Source organism: Bombyx mandarina, chromosome 08 (genome assembly GCF_030267445.1).
Source record: "Bombyx mandarina strain Sakado chromosome 08, ASM3026744v2".
NCBI classification, from domain to species: domain Eukaryota; kingdom Metazoa; phylum Arthropoda; class Insecta; order Lepidoptera; family Bombycidae; genus Bombyx; species Bombyx mandarina.
In genome coordinates, this window is record NC_143215.1 from 1,347,763 (window position 1) to 1,367,440 (window position 19,678).

The 19,678-nt window shown below is 37.9% G+C and overlaps 1 protein-coding gene and 1 long non-coding RNA gene across 3 annotated transcripts in view; one reads left to right on the plus strand and one right to left on the minus strand.

The window, feature by feature from the left end:
• Window positions 1-19,678, minus strand: part of Ubr3 (Ubr3 ubiquitin ligase) — a 78,162-nt gene that overhangs the window by 56,644 nt on the left and 1,840 nt on the right. The window lies entirely within an intron of this gene.
• LOC149502408 (uncharacterized) lies at window positions 2,259-5,427 on the plus strand. The gene is made up of 2 exons (XR_016323379.1): window positions 2,259-2,499; window positions 2,533-5,427. It is a non-coding gene; the product is annotated as an uncharacterized LOC149502408 (long non-coding RNA).

The window sequence follows — 19,678 nt, forward strand, 5'->3', positions numbered from 1 at the left end:
TCGGAAGAGAGCTACAACAAACAAAATGGTAAGGTGTACGCACACAGTAGTGATGAAGCGAGCAACCGTATTCCGCGTGTCTAACGAGGTCATTTTCCATCCTCGCTCATGGTATGGTTGAGAGTTTCTTATTGGGGCTTAACAGAGGTACATTTTTGTGAGAAAGGTGTAAAAACGAATGCAGTTGTGTATCAAAATACAGTCCTGACGAACCTTGTGGAATCTGTTTCTCATACCATGTTCAATAACAGGCACTGGGTATTCCAACAAGATTCGGCGCCAGCTCATAGAGCGAAGAGCACACAAGACTGGCTGGCGGCGCGTGAAATCGACTTCATCCGGCACGAAGACTGGCCCTCCTCCAGTCCAGATTTGAATCCGTTAGATTACAAGATATGGCAACACTTGGAGGAAAAGGCGTGCTCAAAGCCTCATCCCAATTTGGAGTCACTCAAGACATCCTTGATTAAGGCAACCGCCGATATTGACATGGACCTCGTTCGTGCTGCGATAGACGACTGGCCGCGCAGATTGAAGGCCTGTATTCAAAATCACGGAGGTCATTTTGAATAAATTTTAGTGTCATAAGAATCTATGTTTTGTTAAGTTCATTTTGGTATATGAATGGTTACATAATGAATAAACTTGTTTCAATTATTTTACATTAAACATGTGACAGAACTTATGACCTGACTAGGTATAAATGGGAATGTTTGTTACGTTGTCACGTCTCTACTACTGACTGATCGACTAAAACTAAAACCGTAGGTACTATTTTTCATCTAGAAAAACATTATCCATTATAGCGGCCGTGGCACCGTGTAAAAGCCAATTTGTTTATCAATGTAAAATATATAATCTAACTATAGTTTCTTCAAATGGCTTGGCACACGTCATCATTGAATTTCATTTCAACATCGAAATAGGCAGGTGGGTAATTAATCTTAAAAACTGGGTAGTTTGAGTCTAGAAAATAGGGTTGTATCGTACAGCCAACATGACGCTCACTTCATGCAGTGTTTATAATCTGTGGGAGACCAAAAAAGGCAACCAAAACTTTACTTTTTGGCGGGAACGCAAGGAGTGAAGTTGTGTGATTTCTTTTATTTTATATAGGCAGGGTGGTGGTACCTACACGCGCGGACTCACAAGAGGTCCTACTACCAGTAAAAAATTCAATTCATATTGTCCTTATCCTACTAAATGATATCGGCACGCTTTTCCACATATATTTGCTATACTGAATGTAAATTATGAACGTTTAGTAACATAGCTACAACTACAGAGCGTCTAAACAAACCGGTTGCGAAATCAAATATTCTGTTTTCAATAGAATCATAGCGTTAAATGCTTTAGGACGGTGTTTGAAAATCCAGACAGTTAACTCGTTCCACGTTAACTGACCCGCGAATTCCCATAATCATTAAACTACGTAGACCGGTTTCTGTGTTAATTCGTCTTATCTATACTAATCTATACTAATATTATAAAGCTGAAGAGTTTGTTTGTTTGAACGCGCTAATCTCAGGAACTACTACTGGTCCGATTTGAAAAATTCTTTGAGTGTTAGATGGCCCGTTTATTGAAGAAGGCTATAGGCTATATAACATCACGCTAAGACCAATACAAGCGGAGCACTAATAAAGAATGTTTCAAAATCGGGATTTTTCCCCTTTTGAGAGCTTCCGGTGCGTGTGCTGCAGAAACGGTTAAAGTTTCGCTAAAATAATGTATGACAGAATTATTTCCCTTTAAAAAATCTAAAGAAAAGCCCGTGACAGAATATGTCTTGGCTCACTATAACGCATTTTATGCTAACCAAATTTGTTCTAAAATAAAGCATTATTTGTAAACTATTTATTCCATGCGGACGAAGCCGCGGGCAAAAGCTAGTCTTAATATATGTACATGATGATCTTATTGGTAATCATTGATAATGTGAGCATTGTTTTTTTTTTAGGTTTTAAGTTTTCATTATGTAATATGATTACGAAGGTTTAATCTTCGAAGTCCGTTAATGTGAATAAGAATCAAAAGTGAACTTGCTTTAAATTTAATTCGTACTAGGTACATGCGAAAGTTATCGCATTTCCACTGTCTGTCATCCCTTGTTCGTAACAAGATTCTGAACATTAAAGTAAGATGATGTAGCGAAAGCATTAACATTATTTTTCAAAGAACGGAAACATAGGGATGTTCAATATAAACCAGATAGATCTCTTTTGTAGGTATGTCAAGTATGACTTGACATTCTTGGAACTAGTTTTCAATAATGTTTATTACGCTAAGCCCCAACATTGACACGCTATATGGATCCTTGAACGATGTTAGCCAGTCGAGGTTGCCAACGCTGGGAAGTCTTCAAGGCCGTGTGCATTGAGCTCGTCAATGTTACTTATGCAATGTACAAACATTCATCTAAACTAACTTGATAACTAGAGGCCAGCCTGGTCTTAAATGAGTACCGCAACTGTTTAACTCTTTGGTTCCTGTAAGCGGGTTAAAAACCACGCCTGAGGGCCACCACTGCAGTGGCTGCGACGAGGATACGGCGAAGCATACGCTTTAGTACCGCCCCGCATTCGGGGAGCAAAGCCGCGTCCTCGTCGCAAAGATAAGACCGGGACTGTCGCTGCTGACCGTCGTGGCTACGATGCTCGATAGCGACGAGTCATGGCAGGTGATGCACAACTTTTTTTTTGTAAGAAAGGATTAGTGATGGCCCGGAGGCCTTTTCATTTTCACCAGGATAGGTGGGCGAACACGGGCTCAGCCAGGATGGGATTTGCTATCAGCTGCCTGAGCGTTTCCGTAGGAGACCTAACAACTCAGGCGCAGCTGCTTCGCGAATGTATCTATTACCGGGTCGGAATCATGACTCACTGAGAATATCCGGCGAAAAATTGAGAGGGCTGTTGTATAGGTTAAGTTGCATGTCGAACTCTGCGGAGTTCGACGATTACCGTAACCAGAGTCCCTATTTCTGATCTTAGTGCTAGAGCTAAGACATCTAATGTTAAAATTAGTGGATCTGATGGATCCGTAAGGACTTGTTTAAGGCGATGACGGTGACTGGCTCCTGCGTGAGCAAGAATTGAGGAGTGATCAACGGCAGCAACGATGAGGCGATCATCACGCATAGCGTTACGGAAATATCGTTCCTACGCTGACTTCAAGGCTCGACTTCTGCGAGTCCACCATCTCACAGAAGGAGGCTCAGTCCGTGCCGCGTTTATTCTCGACAGACTCTACCCCATGATCTGTAAGCGGAGTAAAATGTCCCTTCGGAACACTGTGACACTTTACAAAGCTTGCATATAAGGGCCGTCATGACTTACGCGAGTGTGGTGTTTTTTTATAGAGAAATCGGTGCAACTGTGTTTTTTTTCTTCTTTAAAAGCGTGTGCTCCAATGTCTTAATAACGAGTGTCCTACTTTTGAAACCGAAACGTATGACAACAGAAATAGGTTCGATAGTTGTACCTACCCATCCCCTCTCCGAATACGCCTTAATACCACCACCAGTGATTACGCAATGTTTTTAGTTTTGTAAGTTTGGTTTTAATACGTTTTTCGAAAAAGTCTTTCCTGGTTTATATCATAATTACTACAAAGCATTTGTATAGTTATTGATTACCGAAGAGATACTGCGATCTGAAAAACGTGAACGGTGTACTCGTCTCGTGTGATGCACGTGAAGCTCATTTAGGAAAAGCGTGGCCCGCGATAGGCACTTTAGTATTTTAACGTACCTACAACAAACTAATTAATAAGTTCTCAGTTTGTAACAAATGTAATAAAAATTCATTTCACTATATTCGCATGCGGTATTGCAATGCATCAATGATTGACCGCAGCGAGGCGTGTTGAGCGCATTCAAACGGCTCGAATAGGATTAAGGATGGATACGTACAAAAACACACACACATGTTGACTTCTCTTTATATCGAACACTTACTAATATGTTAGTATCAGAAGTTAACTTGTCACGAATAAATCGTTTGCTCATTGAGGTAGGTATACTAGGTATGCACACGATCGCCCTAGCCGAAGCGCTGTCTTCGTAAATCAGTTCTAAATATCCACTGTATAATCGAACATGTGATCGGAAATGCGACCAACTGAGAAACCTCAGTAGGCTATGTCTGTGGATTAATTTACTCGCCAAGCCCTTCGTCGCAAGCAACGGGTTCGACGAGAACGATGACCTTGCTTGAGGTACCTAAAAGCACCATTAGTGGATCGGGAGGATCCGAAATGACGTGTTTAGGGCGACGTCGACTGTTTGCCATCGCAGGATCTGGAATGTAGTTACCGGCTGCCACGATGAGAGGGTTCTCGTGTCGTGCCGCTTTTTCGAAATGGCGCACTGATGCCGGCTGTAGATACTTAAGTGATCTCTACTCGTGTGGGCTCACAATACGCCCTGCCACTAATAAATGTACGTACATGAATACAGCAGGTTTGTCGAAATACAAAGCAAAAGCTTAGTTAAAAAATTGACATTCTCATCGTTCACATGACGCCTGGCAGGACAATAACCTAGTTAATGACCGACTGCGAAACAACACCGGGGGCACTAATACAATATCAACCGTTAAGTTATTAATACCGACGCTTGTTTACTGAATGTATTTATACTATATGTTATGAACTCAGGATATTATGTCATTTAAAAATAACCCTACGATTTCAGCGCGCATTTGTATTATTCGTTATACAGACTTTAAAAAGGAGGTGGTGATTCTATGTTAGAATGTATGTCATGTACCAATGTCTTTATCATTGGTGAATCAAGTATCAAAATCCTGTTATTGTTCGTAAGCATTTACTCTCGAGGTGTTACCTCATGTTAATGGATGTTAATGGATGTACTCTTTGAGCGATTTTGTCACTATTTTTTTATTATGATCATATAAAAGATAAGGCGTAGACGTGCTCAATAACCATTTGTTGTTAAAAGTTTAGCGGTGCGCAGTGACACTATGTTATGAATGTCGTCACCCATCCCTAGAGTCACGGGGTTGAAGTGTCTATCATATTGTAAGTCTTGTCCATAAGACCGAATATCATCTGCCTCCTAGTCTGGAGCATGTTAGCATAGGTTTTCGTGTCACGCGGCTTTGTCGAAATATCGTTCTGACGGTACCTTAAGATACTTACATATCGGTTCTAAATTTTGATAATCGTGAAACAACCTTGGATTCGATAGCCCTGTAAACATTAAAGCGTTTACGAAAGACTCGTTACAATTCTATCTTCATTGCAGACGTTACTCTCAGACAATGCATTTAAACCGTTTAATTGGTGCATACATATAATTGTCGTGCTCAGACCGTTTACTGTATTTACCCCTTTGTTTTGCAGACGTTACGTAGATAAATGTAGATAAATTATGGTGACTTTGTTTCTTTGTTCTCGTATATTTTATGGCCCGTCCAATGTAATGTTGTGGATGTGGATTTTGATGTAACGGAGCTCAGAGATTATCTGCATAGTAAAATACAATTTTCCAAAAAAATACCGATTATTATTTGAATGTGATATTCACAAATGATTAAATGTGAACAGGGCTGCGATAGGCGACCACACGTCATCGTCGAAAGAAGCTGTGTCATATATTAAGCATCTAATTTTAAAAAATCTGCCTGTTGAGGTGATAATGTTGTTTAGAGTGACTTGATGTTTGAAATGAAATAAGTATGGTTTGTGTAGCACTTTCTATGACAATGTCAAATATATTTTAAATTATTACAAACATGACAGTGACCGGCCGTAACGCTTAACACGTAAAGAGTATTAATATGATATTAAACATCGTTTTTACCATAGCACCGCCCGCCACCGGAGTAGAGTTCATCCATACTACCTGGAGCCACTGCGGTCATCGACAGTGCGTTTCCAGAGGTCTTTTTTGCCACGTACCATCCGGCTATGGAATGAGCTCCCCTCCACGGTGTTTCCTGAGCGCTATGACATGTCCTTCTTCAAACGAGGCTTGTGGAGAGTATTATTATTTTTTTTTTTTTTATTGCTTAGCTGTGTGGACGAGCTCACAGCCCACCTGATGTTAAGTGGTTACTGGAGCCCATAGACATCTATAACGTAAATGCGCCACACACCTTGAGATATAGTTCTAAGGTCTCAGTATAGTCACAACGGCTGCCCCACCCTTCAAACCGAAACGCATTACTGCTTCACGGCAGAAATAGGCGGGGCGGTGGTACCTACCCGTGCGGACTCACAAGAGGTCCTACCACCAGTAATTACGCAAATTATAATTTTGCGTGTTTCATTTTTATTACACGATGTTATTCCTTCACCGTGGAAGTCAATCGTGAACATTTGTTGAGTACGTATTTCATTAGAAAAATTGGTACCCGCCTGCGGGATTCGAACACCGGTGCATCGCTTCAACACGAATGCACCGGACGTCTTATCCGTTAGGCCACGACGACCATTATTATTTTATATTATATTAAGCGGTAGGCAGCGGCTTGGCTCTGCTCCTGGCATTGCTGAAGTCCATGGGCGACGGTAACCACTCACCATTAGGTGGGCCGTATGCTCGTCTGCCTACAAGGGCAATAAAAAAAAATTTGAACACTGCTGTTGACGAAAACCGACGACGGTATTACAGCGAGTATTGTAAAACGGTGTTCTTCTATGCATATCAAAATACACGTCACGAATCACCAACGTTTGAAGTAAAAATAGAATATATTTATAATTATCTTTATTTGGATTGGAAATTACGACTATATGGAATTCTCACTTCGCAAAATTAAATTTTAGTAATTTTCTTAATTAATTAATTTTTAGTGGTGGTAGGACCACTTGTGAGTACCTACCCGTACCACCACCCTGCCTATTTCTGCCGTGAAGCAGTAACCCGTTTCGGTTTGAAGAATGGGGCAGCCGTTGTAACTATAGTTGAGACCTTAGAACTTTTATCTTAAGGTGGGTGGCGCATTTACGTGTAGATGTCTATGGGCTCCAGTAACCATAACACCAGGTGGGCTGTGAGCTCGTCCACCCGACTAAGCAATAAGAAAAAAAGCTGATGTGTTTTTTAAATGTAATTCGCAAGGCCTTTAACAAATAACAAACAAGGCTGTCCTTTGTTTCAGCGCATCTTCAATAAAACGAGATAAGTTCACGGCGTCGCTAAGGCTTTAGGAGCATAAAACAGAGTTAGATAAAAAAATAATCGCAACTTGGTTTTTTTTTACAAGGTAAAGTTTATCGACCTTTCGAACGAAGACACCTTAGCAACTATAATACTGAAATGGTTCATAAATCTGAACTTTTTTGTTTAAAACACGGTAACGCTAGAGTTGATTTTTGATTTGAAAAAACTTAAACACTAAGTCAAGGTCAGTTTAGTCTGTAGTTTTGCAAATGAATATATTACATAATCGAAATTATTACAAATTAAAGTAAAGTAAAGTATGTACAGAGACGAGTTTTTTTTACGACGAAGCCAAAGGAATTATGTTATTTATTTATTTATTTATTAAGTCGCACCAACAAAGTGATCATCAATACAAAACATTGACAAATTGACAAAAGTTCATGGCAGATGTCATCTCAATTACACGTGCAATCGACAGTGCATTAAAAAAAAAAAAAATGTTCTAAGGGGATGTTCATCTGAATTTCTCCATTATTTATGGATTCCATCCACTTTTGTTTTTTTTTTATTGCTTAGTTGGGTGGACGAGCTCACAGCCCACCTGGTGTTAAGTGGTTACTGGAGCCCATAGACATCTACAACGTAAACGCGCCACCCACCTTGAGATATAGGTTCTAAGATCTCAGTATAGTTACAACGGCTGCCCTACCCTTCAGACCGAAACACATAACTGCTTCACGGCAGAAATAGGTAATGGCATTCAGAAATAAGCATGCAGCGTTTTGTCACCAACTTTCATTTGCCTTAGATTTTATCTTAGTGTAGTTAGGTGAATGACTTCACGATCCACATTGTCGTACCGAAGCCCATAGATTTCACCTCGTGAATACCGCCCTTGACACATGAGGTCTAAAAATATATAGATATTATGTAAATGAAATTGTAAGTGTTCATTTATAATCTTGTTCTTAAAATGTTCGTAATAGTTCAAATGACGTTCTATGGTATTAATATAAAATTTGGAGTTTCAATAGGAAATACGTCCATGTGGTCGAGGGGTCATGGGCAGGGCTCCTGGGCGCGGACAACAAGAAGGAGGTTCGGCCCAATCCCCAACAAAAAAATGGTAGTCTAATCTGTATATACTTAATCTGGCCATAAATACTGTTATAATTTTAAGGGATTTTATGACCTGGTAACTAAGACCTTTAAGTCATATCTTACTTTAATTTATATTCTTACTTTTATGAAAAATTATAATATGGAATGGAATGGAATGAAATGAAATGAAGATGATTTATTTGGGACATTAATCAACTGGAATGAAACTAAATGAAATGATATGGGATGAAATATAATCTCAGTAAAATGGTGATCATTTACTGAGATTTTTTCAGTGGACATTTGGTAGGATCCCGAGAAGTTACGTCCAGCAATTTTGTTTCATTTTCCCACATTTGTGCACTTTCACAGATATTAAACAGTTAATAAACCACCGTTATTTATATTTATATTAATATTTAAACCTGAAGAAACACTAAATAGACAAAATAAAACAAATCACACAACTTCACTCCTCCTTCCCGCCAAAAAGTCCAGACTGTTACAATTAAAAATAAACAAAATATTACATTTGAATTTGGAATCTGTCATTTTTATATGATTGCTCATTGAGTTTTCTCATTTTGGCGCCAATACATTGTACAATATTTTGCGATATTAAAATGGAGTGGGGTGATAAAGAGAACCGAATCGCTGTGATTGCATTACACAAAGTAGGTATGGAGCCAAATGCAATTTTTTAAACTCTCCATACGCTTGGTATTAGTAAAATGTTTGTGTACCGAGCTATTAATAGGTGCAATGAGACCTCTTCTGTTTGTGACAGAAAAAGATCTGGCCGTCCACGTAGTGTTCGTACGAAAAAGGTGGTCAAAGCAGTAAGGGAAAGAATTCGAAGAAATCCTGTCCGAAAGCAAAAGATTTTATCTCGGGAGATGAAGATAGCACCTAGAACCATGTCGCGTATTTTAAAAGATGACTTAGGACTTGCAGCCTATAAGAGACGTACTGGTCATTTCTTAACGGATAATATAAAAGAGAATAGGGTGGTAAAATCAAAACAACTACTGAAGCGGAACGCAAAGGGAGGTCATAGAAATTTTTTGTTTACGGATGAGAAAATTTTAACAATTGAGCAAAATTTTAACAAACAAAATTACCGTATTTATGCTCAAAGCTCTAAGGAAGCTTCTCAATCAGTCGACAGAGTGCAACGTGGGCACTATCCGACTTCAGTGATGGTTTGGTGGGGTATTAGCTATGAAGGAGTGACTGAGCCATACTTTTGTGAAAAAGGTATCAAAACATCGGCACAAGTGTATCAAGATACCATTCTTGAGAAGGTAGTGAAGCCCCTGAAGGTAGTGAAGTGAAGCCCCATGTTCAATAATCAAGAATGGTCCTTCCAGCAAGACTCGGCGCCAGGTCATACAGCTCGGTCTACGAAGTCTTGGTTAGAAACAAACGTTTCGGACTTCATCAGAGCTGAAGACTGGCCGTCGTCTAGTCCCGATCTTAATCCGCTGGATTATGATTTATGATCAGTTTTAGAGAGTACGGCTTGCTCTAAACGCCATGATAATTTGGAGTCCCTAAAACAACCCGTACGATTGGCAGTGAAAAAATTTCCCATGGAAAGAGTGCGTGCTTCTATTGATAACTGGCCTCAATGTTTAAAGGACTGTATTGCAGCCAATGGAGACCACTTCAAATAAGCTTTTTATACTTTAAATTGTTTTATATTTATGTATTAAACTAACACACTGTAAAGGTAATAAATGTTATTTGCAATAGTTTATTTTTTATTTTTTATTGTAACAGGGCCAGACTGAGTATATTTTTTCTGTACGTATGTCTCTCACTAACCACTCCTAAACGGCTGGAACGTTTTTTTTTTTTTTTTTATCCGCTCGTTAGTTGGTTTAAATTTGAACCCAGTAAGTGTTACTTACTGCGATCAAATTCCAGATTTTCAGAGCAGAATAACATCTGTCGGATTACCTAGTCTTAAATATATTTTTGTTGCTGTGGGTATGAAGAGATAAAACGGCCCCATAGATACCTTAATGGGAGAGCAATAGCTATCATAGAATAGAATAAATAAGACAAAAAAACTGAATCGCTCTAACAATATATTTAAAATAAACTTGTACACTTATATGTAAATTTCGAACAAAAGATTAGGACAGTCGTTTGTACCGAATTCTTACAAGAAATGACAGCCGCTCGATAGAAAATATCTTTCCTTTGACGATCCCTTAAAAACTGTCAATTTACCACTACTAGTGGTCGCCGCAGTAGTCGAAATTCGACTTTAATTAATTGAAATTATAAGTTTGAACATTCTTACTGGTTCTATTGTCAAATACTATTAAACTTCTATAATCACAGATTTCGCCAAGACTACACTATAGACAAATAATGTTAAAGACAAACAATATTAATCTATTCTTAATTTGACCACAGACTTTAAAAAATAACAAAAGTTTCACAATTGACAATTTACAAAGAATATATTTATACGTATGTGTTGTGTCAAATACATGGTAGTGTGTGTAATGTTTTTTTTATTGATATAATGTATTTTTAATTCATGATTTTTTTTAATATTAGCATTTTACACTTCTTCTCTATATTCTCTATAACTGTGGGAAAGTAAAGTTACATTCGTAAATATTATTTTAGTATTGTAGATGGATAAAAAGGGTATTGTTGGATGATCGGTGAGTTCGTAGTGTATTCTGATTAATGACCGAACAGAAAACATAATTAGCGTTGAACACATTAATATAAAGGGTCGCCCCTTTACAAAGGTTTTTAACCGATATTCAACAGCTACTATACCTATGTAAGTCATTAATTACGTCCAGCTAAAAAAACGTATGTTCCACGACGTTCCGGTCAAAACTAAACAAAGGGGGAGGGGGGGAGTATAGGGAATCGAGGCACGTGTTTGCGTCTCGATCAGCTGTACCGGGGTCAAAGCCCGCTACGGCCGGTGAGTAACGCCAGCAGATACAAAACGCAACGAGTCAACGCACTCGGCCAAGAACTAGTACGGACTCGGAATCGCGGATTCGATAGGGGGTTAGCAGTTAGCGCTGCATCTCCGCGTTGTCGAATCTTACATGAGTCATTGGTATGCGGCGGCCGTATCGAGTGCAGTGTGCTTAGTGCGAGTTTCTTAACGTTCTCGATAGCGTAAAAGTTAAGCCAATATTGTATGCAATTGGAACAGCGCCCCTGACGGCAAACGTACGCAAACGATCCCATTCCATACAAATATGAGTTAACTTTTACGCTATCGAGAACGTTAAAAAACTCGCACTAAGCACACATCAGTCGAGTGTGGTGGTCGCGATATTACGACGTAAACACCAAATAATAGATTCGGTTCTGCTTGACGCTGGAAAAAATCATTTGCACCAGTCACAATTGAAATTGTTACACGACGCAATAAATCGATTGAAGATTGTAATACGCTTTTCTGTCTATCAAAATCACGTGCTGTGATGATCGTAATGTCGCTAGTGATGCTCGTGACATAGAAATGTCATCTAAATCATACTGGTGGTAGGACATCTTGTGAGTCCGCACGGGTAGATACCACCACCCTGCCTATTTCTGCCGTGAAGCAGTAATGCGTTTCGGTTTGAAGGGTGGGACAGCCATTGTAGCTATACTTGAGACCTTAGAACTTATATCTCAAGGTGGATGGCGCATTTACGTCGCACTTAGCACGAGGTGGGCTGTGAGCTCGTCCACCCATGTAAGCAATAAAAAAAATTCTAGCATTCAAGACCAAAAGTAGGTAAAACCTGTATTTAGAATTTTAAACCTAGGTAGGTACATGTTTCAAGCTGCGAATGACTTAAAAATTGCATATGCAATTGACAAGAACCTTCCCTCAACCTTCAATTTAAAAAAAACTTACATAACACAAAAACAATCAAATAAACGGAAACCGACTTCAAGAAAATAAAATTATAACATTATCAAAGTAGCCAAAGTCAACTAGATGCGCATCATTAGGGATATCTCAAAAAGTACTGGACGGATCTTGATAAGTTTAAATAGGACCACATGACAAAAGCACTAACTAGCACACAAAAAAACTGTTAAATTGATAACACCTCCTTTTTTGACGCCTGTTAAAAAGAGTTATTGTGATACCGCCTATGTTTATACAATCTGGCGATGTGGTGTAGTATGTAAATCTAAATCACTTACAGACATCTAATAATTGACTTGTTAGTTGGAGTATCACACTATATATTCAAAAGATAAACATGATTAAACATGAAAACTGGTATCAACTTTTTACGACACGACGTCGGTAACCGGATATGAAATAATAAATCTACACATTTTTCGAATAATATACGAAAATGAATTTATAATAACCATCCTGCTTATTTCTGCACCAAAACAGAAATGGTATCTATTTTTTATCATTATTATTATTTTTATTATTTATTGCCCCTGTAGGCAGACCAGCATACGGCCCACCTGATGGTGAGTGGTTACCGTCGCTCATGAACGCCAGCAATGCCTGGGGCAGGGCCAAGCCGCTGGTTACCATTTCTAGTCTGGAAGGGTGAGGCCACTGTTATACAACACAATGGAGACTTCAACTTAATGTCTTAAGTTCTGTGGACTCCAGTGACCATATTAGCAGTTTCTTTACTTTATTACGGCGGTAAATGAAATCAATATTATGATTGTAAAACTCCCTAGAAAATCAAGGCTGAAAACGAAAATCACTAAAACAATGGAAATTTTCAACTCCAAAAAAAAACTCCGGAAGGAAATTAGCGTAGAATTTTTTTTTTTAATTAAGCTATATGCCAATTAATTGCTCTTTAAATGCTCTATTAGAATCCGTCATTGCTCCACGTTTATCAACTATTAGTTAATTTGTAACTAATTTAAAAAAAAAAATTGCTATAAAACCTAAAATATCCACTTCTTTTGTAATTTTTTTTGCTCAAAGAATTGCTCCCAATTTGCTCTTTTAATTAAGAAAAAAAAACCCTAGTGAAATTAAATTATACCAGTTTCATTTAAGGGTTTTTAACGAAATCACATTTTTAAAATGGAATTCTTTTATGAGATCCTCCTCCTCTTATTAAAGTCCGTAACGACTTGCTTATAGAGTCGCGGATTTCGACCATCGATATAACCTGTTTACATTAGCTTGGTTTCGTTTTGCATTATCTAATCAATCACTTTGTTTAAATAGAGTACCCTTAGTATCGGAATAAAACAAATTGCGATTAAGCTCATGCTCATTGATCAGAAGTAGCTCTTAAAACAATCTGCAATGCTAGCTTCAAAATGACCATCTATTACTCCCTATATTTTTTAAGGAAGTCGTCGTGGCCTAAGCGATAAGACGTCCGGTGCATTCGTGTTGAGCGATGCACCGGTGTTCGAATCTCAGGCGGGTACCAATTTTTCTAATGAAATACATACGTACTCAACAAAATGTTCACGATTGACTTCCTCGGTGAAGGAATAACATCGTGTAATAAAAATCAAACCCGCAAAATTATAATTTGCATAATTACTGGTGGTAGGACCTCTTGTGAGTCCGCGCGGGTGGGTACCACCACCCTGCCTATTTCTGCCGTGAAGCAGTAATGCGTTTCGGTTTGAAGGGTGGGGCAGCCGTTGTAACTATACTGAGACCCTTAGAACTTATATCTCAAGGTGGGTGGCGCATTTACGTTGTAGATGTCTATGGGCTCCAGTAACCACTTAACACCAGGTGGGCTGTGAGCTCGTCCACCCATCTAAGCAATAAATAAAAAAAGTCCTAAAATTAAACAAAAACGTGAAATGAAATTACACGACATTACGGCAGTTATGAATGATGTAGATGAGTTTTAGCACGCACTGGTAATTACAACCAATGCTCCTGCCTGTTTCTGCCAAACAGCAGTCATGCGTTGAGGTTTATTGGTATATAAAGCGAGTAAATTGCTAAACGATTAAAACTTCGACTTCATGTGTCTCTATTTGAATATCCTTTTATGAAGGTTGTAGGCACAGAAATAAATCAAGATTTCTGTGGTTGTAGGGCAAGCCCCTGTCATATTGTTTAAAGATTTAGATGTGACAACAGTAGAACAGTAGGTAAGTTGTTTAAAACAAGACAATAGACCAATTCAAATTATTGAAGTGGAACCTGACAGAGGAATTGTTTGAAAACGTGACAAATGCTGAAATGATAATGAAACAAAGTTTGATATATGTCTCAATTATGACGATATTAAACAGAGTAGTAATTGTAAAAAAATTTAAATGATTGTTATTGGTGAAGTTAATGAGGTGGTTGGCAGTGCTAACATGCCAACCAGTAACCTGAGAATTTGTAAGTAAAAAATATGATGAAACACATGACATCAGGCGCATAAATTATCTCTTTATAAAAACAGACGCGAACATCTATTATGCATTGCAAGAACAAAGCAACCCCTAGCGATACGAACGCGTTATTGTAATGGAAGCGATCGGTATTGCATGAATTTTGGCACACCCGACTGCGCATGTAAAAAGTGGTGTATTTGTTAGTGAATTTCTCTAAGCCGAGATTGTTTCGTGTCCTTTGATGCACATTGAAAACAGAAAGCAATAATATTTTCCATGTTAGACCTACCCACTGATTCAGTTTCTGGGTATTGACTCAGTTTAAAAACCATAATAGCACTATCCCAGACCACTGAGTTTCTCGCCGGATCTTCTCAGTGGGTCGCTCTTCCTATCGGGTGATAGGTTCTGCAAAGCAGTGCTCTTGCTAGGGCCAGTGTTAGCAACACTCCAGTTTGAGCCCCGTGAGCTCACCTACACGTCAAGAAGCTGAAATAGCCTCTCAAGGTTATCAGCATAGGTAGGAAAAAAAAGAGCACTATTTTTGACACAGTATATCAGCCCTAAAATATTGGCATATCCTTCACTGCGTTAGCGAAAAGAATCTCTGTACCCTTTATTCAAAGATTAATTTTATGTTGATAAACAATATCACAATATACAAATTGGCAAGATTTCGAGGTTCGATCGATATTAAAATTTACTATGTAGAATCAGCATTACAATCGGCATTTGGGTCGAACGCTGTAAGTGCGTTGACATTGAACAAGTGGGACAAGACGGGTTGCAAAAAAATCTATCGCCAAGACTTCCACTGCTCTTAGCGAGAACTCCGATGGATTATTACGTCGTACCCAATAACGAAAATAACGTAATTTCCTAATAAGACATAATTTGAAAACTAAAGAAAATATTTTTGAAATTTGTGTAACTGAAATCTAAGTAACTCACTCAATATATTTAAGGCTTAAAACCTGGTCTAGACAAGTGCTTCTCAACTGGTGATACAATGCAATGGTCATATAGCTTGAAATGGTCCGTGTAACAATCTCTTGAAATGGTTAATTGATAAAAAGAAGTACACAAGAAAATAAAATTCATTACATTATAAAGGACTTTTTTATCGCTTCGACGGAGGAACGGGTAATCGTAATTCAACGACTGCCCCCCATTCTGCAAATCGGAACTCATTATTGCTAGTTACTCGTGGCAGATGTAAGGAAAGTGGCTATACCTACCAAGTCACCCTACCACTATCATCATTCTCCTGCCCTTCTACGAGTCAACTAGGGTCGGCGCAACATGTTTTCTCCTTCCATACTCCTCTATCATATACCATTTCTTCGCTCACTCTCTTCTTACACATATCGTTTTTCACGCAATCCATCCATCCTTTCTTATGTCTACCTCTTCTTCTGAGTCACTCTACCACTGTTAAAAAATATTTCACAGATCTATTTAAAGCTCAAAATAATTATTCTTACTACCTAAGCAGTGCGCGTTTTTTTCTGTTTGGCGCGGGAAACACAGTTGAGAACCACAAGAGTACACGAACTGCAAGCATCACACATTTATATTGACCTTTCCGAAATATTAAAATACCAGTCTTAAAAAGTTTCAAATCCTGTTTCTAAACATAAGTTTATTTACGTGTGCATAAATTGATTAGTAAATAGATGTGCAGCGGTTACTAACAGAACAAAAGAATTCCGGTGAAAACCACGGTGAATCACGGTAACAAAGATTTAAAACTTATAAAATGCATAGTGACATTATAATATTTGTAGATTCCGCACAGCATCTGGATCGTCGATCTGCCGAGCAAAAACACCCGCACAGTGAAAGATCTTCCATTTACAGAAGTATAGTTATGGAATTTTTGGATAGTGTGAATACTTTATTTGACATTGGTGGGCTAGTAACCGAAAAACGAAAAGAGGTAAGTCGAGTGGAAACTTACAAGCAGGAGAGTATTACAAAAGAAGACGAAAAACACCGGCTGTCACATAAGTCTGTCCGTGAGGATCGCAGAAGAACATGCAAATGTATGCGTGCCAATTTAAAATTATGCATCTATGTATCGCAGACGATAGAATCAGCTAATGTATTTTTTCAACGAAAAAAATATTTAAGTAAGAACTTTTTAATCCTGGTTTTTAGGCAAATTATTGTATTATTATAATTACGAGTGCTAGGTAATTCAAATTAATCAGACACCTTTAGGTTTGTGAAAGTTACAATAAAAGATAACATAGATAACACGGATCAAGCTAACAAATGTATTTTTTTTTGCATACCATTTCGTTTCATACACAAGCGAGTCTGTCAAAAGCACGTCTTATTACAGATTTAGAACCAACGATTATTCACTATTTTATGGCTAAATATTTTTTTGTACCTACTAACGTATCTGAGGTCTCGTAATTAAAAAAAAAGATGTGAAAAAGGTGAATATTATTCCCAAGAGATTTGGAATAAACATTTTCTTCCGAAACGGTATAAAAGTACCCCTCGTGTCGTTATTACTGTTTGGTGGCAGGACCTCTTGTGAGTCCGCACGGGTAGGTACTACCACCCCGCCTATTTCTGCCGTGAAGCAGTAATGCGTTTCGGTTTGAGGGGCGGGGCAGCCGTTATAACTATACTTGAGACCATAGAACTTATATCTCAAGGTGGGTGGAGCATTTACGTTGAGGATGTCTATGGGCTCCAGTAACAACTTAACAACCAGGTGGGCTGTGAGCTTGTCCACCCAATCAAATCAATAAAAAAAAGTTTCTATACGGTCTTGCAGAGTATTGTGCAATTTTTATTCTAAGCTTCACATTTTTTATGTAGACTAGAGTTCATGTAAATACCACTCTTTTATGTATCTCAAATGTACTCTGAAGTTATGGCCCGGCTGCGGACTAGCCAGTTTATGCGGTGTTGTATTACACTCTTACCTAAATATTAACTAGCATTAAGTTTTAGTTAAACAAGCATAGAAGTTGTCACAATTAACCTATTTTGGAGAAAGACGCCAAAAGGAAGAAGACCCTACATCGAACGAGTGTCTTTGCTCCCTAGATCGGCAGTCCGAATTTTGTGGTTTAGAAATTGCAAGTTCATATTATTCACAAAACGTCTTATTTGCAAATATCCGACGACATAGGCTACTAGGCATCGTGTAGTTTCGTCATCGTATTTTAAAAGAATCTGTCTCCAAATAATTTCGTACTCTCCAAAAATGGGTAAGAAAATGATAGGACCACTGCGCGCTCACGGTATGACCTACCATTTTTGCCCATTTGCCAGTAGCCTCTAGGGGTTAATATCCTAACAGGTACACTAGTCTTAGCAAGAATAATACTTCGCTAAATCTACCAACGGATCGGAATAAAGACCCACTGAGAAGGTCTGCGGAGAAACTCAGTGGGTCAAGTTGCTCATCGAAACCTTCGTCGCATTCGACGCGTTCAACGAGAACGCTGACTGGTGCTAGAAATATTTAAAAGCACCGTGAGTAGATCGGGAGGATCCGAAATGATGATCCGAATGATGGCGACTATATATGTATATGTCGTCTAGATCGGATATGTAATTTTATGCCCTACCATGAAGAACATACTCGAAAAATAAATATTTACTAGCTGCGCCGGCAAACATTGTTTTGCCATATAAATTTGTATTTCTAGGAATGATAAATAACCTAGATACCGACTGCAGCACCATCTGCTGAGCTGATTTGTGAAGCTAAACCATCCAGGGTGCCACCCAAAGGCATACAAAAAAAAACATTCAAATCTGTCCATCCCTTTAGGAGTTCAGTGACAAACACACACACACACACACACACAGAAGAAATATACATATAAAGATAATGAGTTTCTGACATATCATGCGAAAAAAAATACTTGTAAAATAATAAGTATTTTGTTTTTAAAAGTGCATACAATATAATTATTAACAGAGTACTTTGTTATTTTTTTGTAATAACACTTATGTTGCTACTATATAGATTTACACAACTGTTGTTATGATGTCATATTAAAATTACTTGTTTACAAGGTTTGATGCATAATCATTTTATTGAAATCCCTAGTTTAATAGTTATATAGTGTTCAAAATTAAATAGATACATATAATTAAATAAAGGAAAAAGGAGATTATTTACTCAAATATTAAACATCATAATTTCACAAAGGAAACTTTTTCATTGATTTTGAAAAAACTGTTTATTTGTTTAGATAAAAATCAGTAATTATTTAATATTGCAAGTCATACCAACTATACTAGCACATTTATTTCATTTCTAGGCTCTCAGTTTTAAACGGTCACCAAATGAATGAGACATCACTTGAATATATGATTATTGGCTATGTGTTGATATAGTGACTAGTAATGTAGTCAGGAAGGTAACGTTTGTGTCAATTTAGAGTGGCAAAATGCTGAAACGTGTACAGCAAAAAGTGCATATCAATCATTGACACATGATAAAAGCAAAAGCCATTATTTTTTTATTTTTTTTAATGCTAATTAAATAAAACAGTCAATATAAAAAGTTTAATAATATCAAAGTTTTCCTAGATTGTCAAAGAAATTGAGTTGGCCTAACGTTAGGTGAGCTAGTCTGTAATTCAAAGCAAAATTATGTCTTAGCAAAATAAGAGCTTTTTCATAGATGTCACCATTACTTACTGGCACTAAGTTCTTTTGACTGAGAACAAAGCAGGCAATCACTTTAGATTAAATGAATTTTGAACTTCTTTTCTTATTGTGTAGAACAAACAAATTCAACTTTTTTAATATGGTTACCTGAGTCCAAAGAGATCAGCATGTGAATGCCGCAAACCAGAGACATGAGGACAAATCACAATTGTATTGTATAATGACTGACCTACCTCTCAAACCAGCGCATAAGACTCCTATGCAGCAGAAATAGGGAGGACAATTTTAGCTCCCTGTGAAGGCTTAGAAACAGGCAGTTGTATAACAGTTTTCTCTACGCTTCTAAGGCATATGAGATAAGATAGTGCAATACTATTCTATGCATCTTTAGGTGCTTATTGCTTAGTTTTTGGCTTACAATGTTTTACAGAAGGGACATTTAAATTCAAAGCTTTTTTT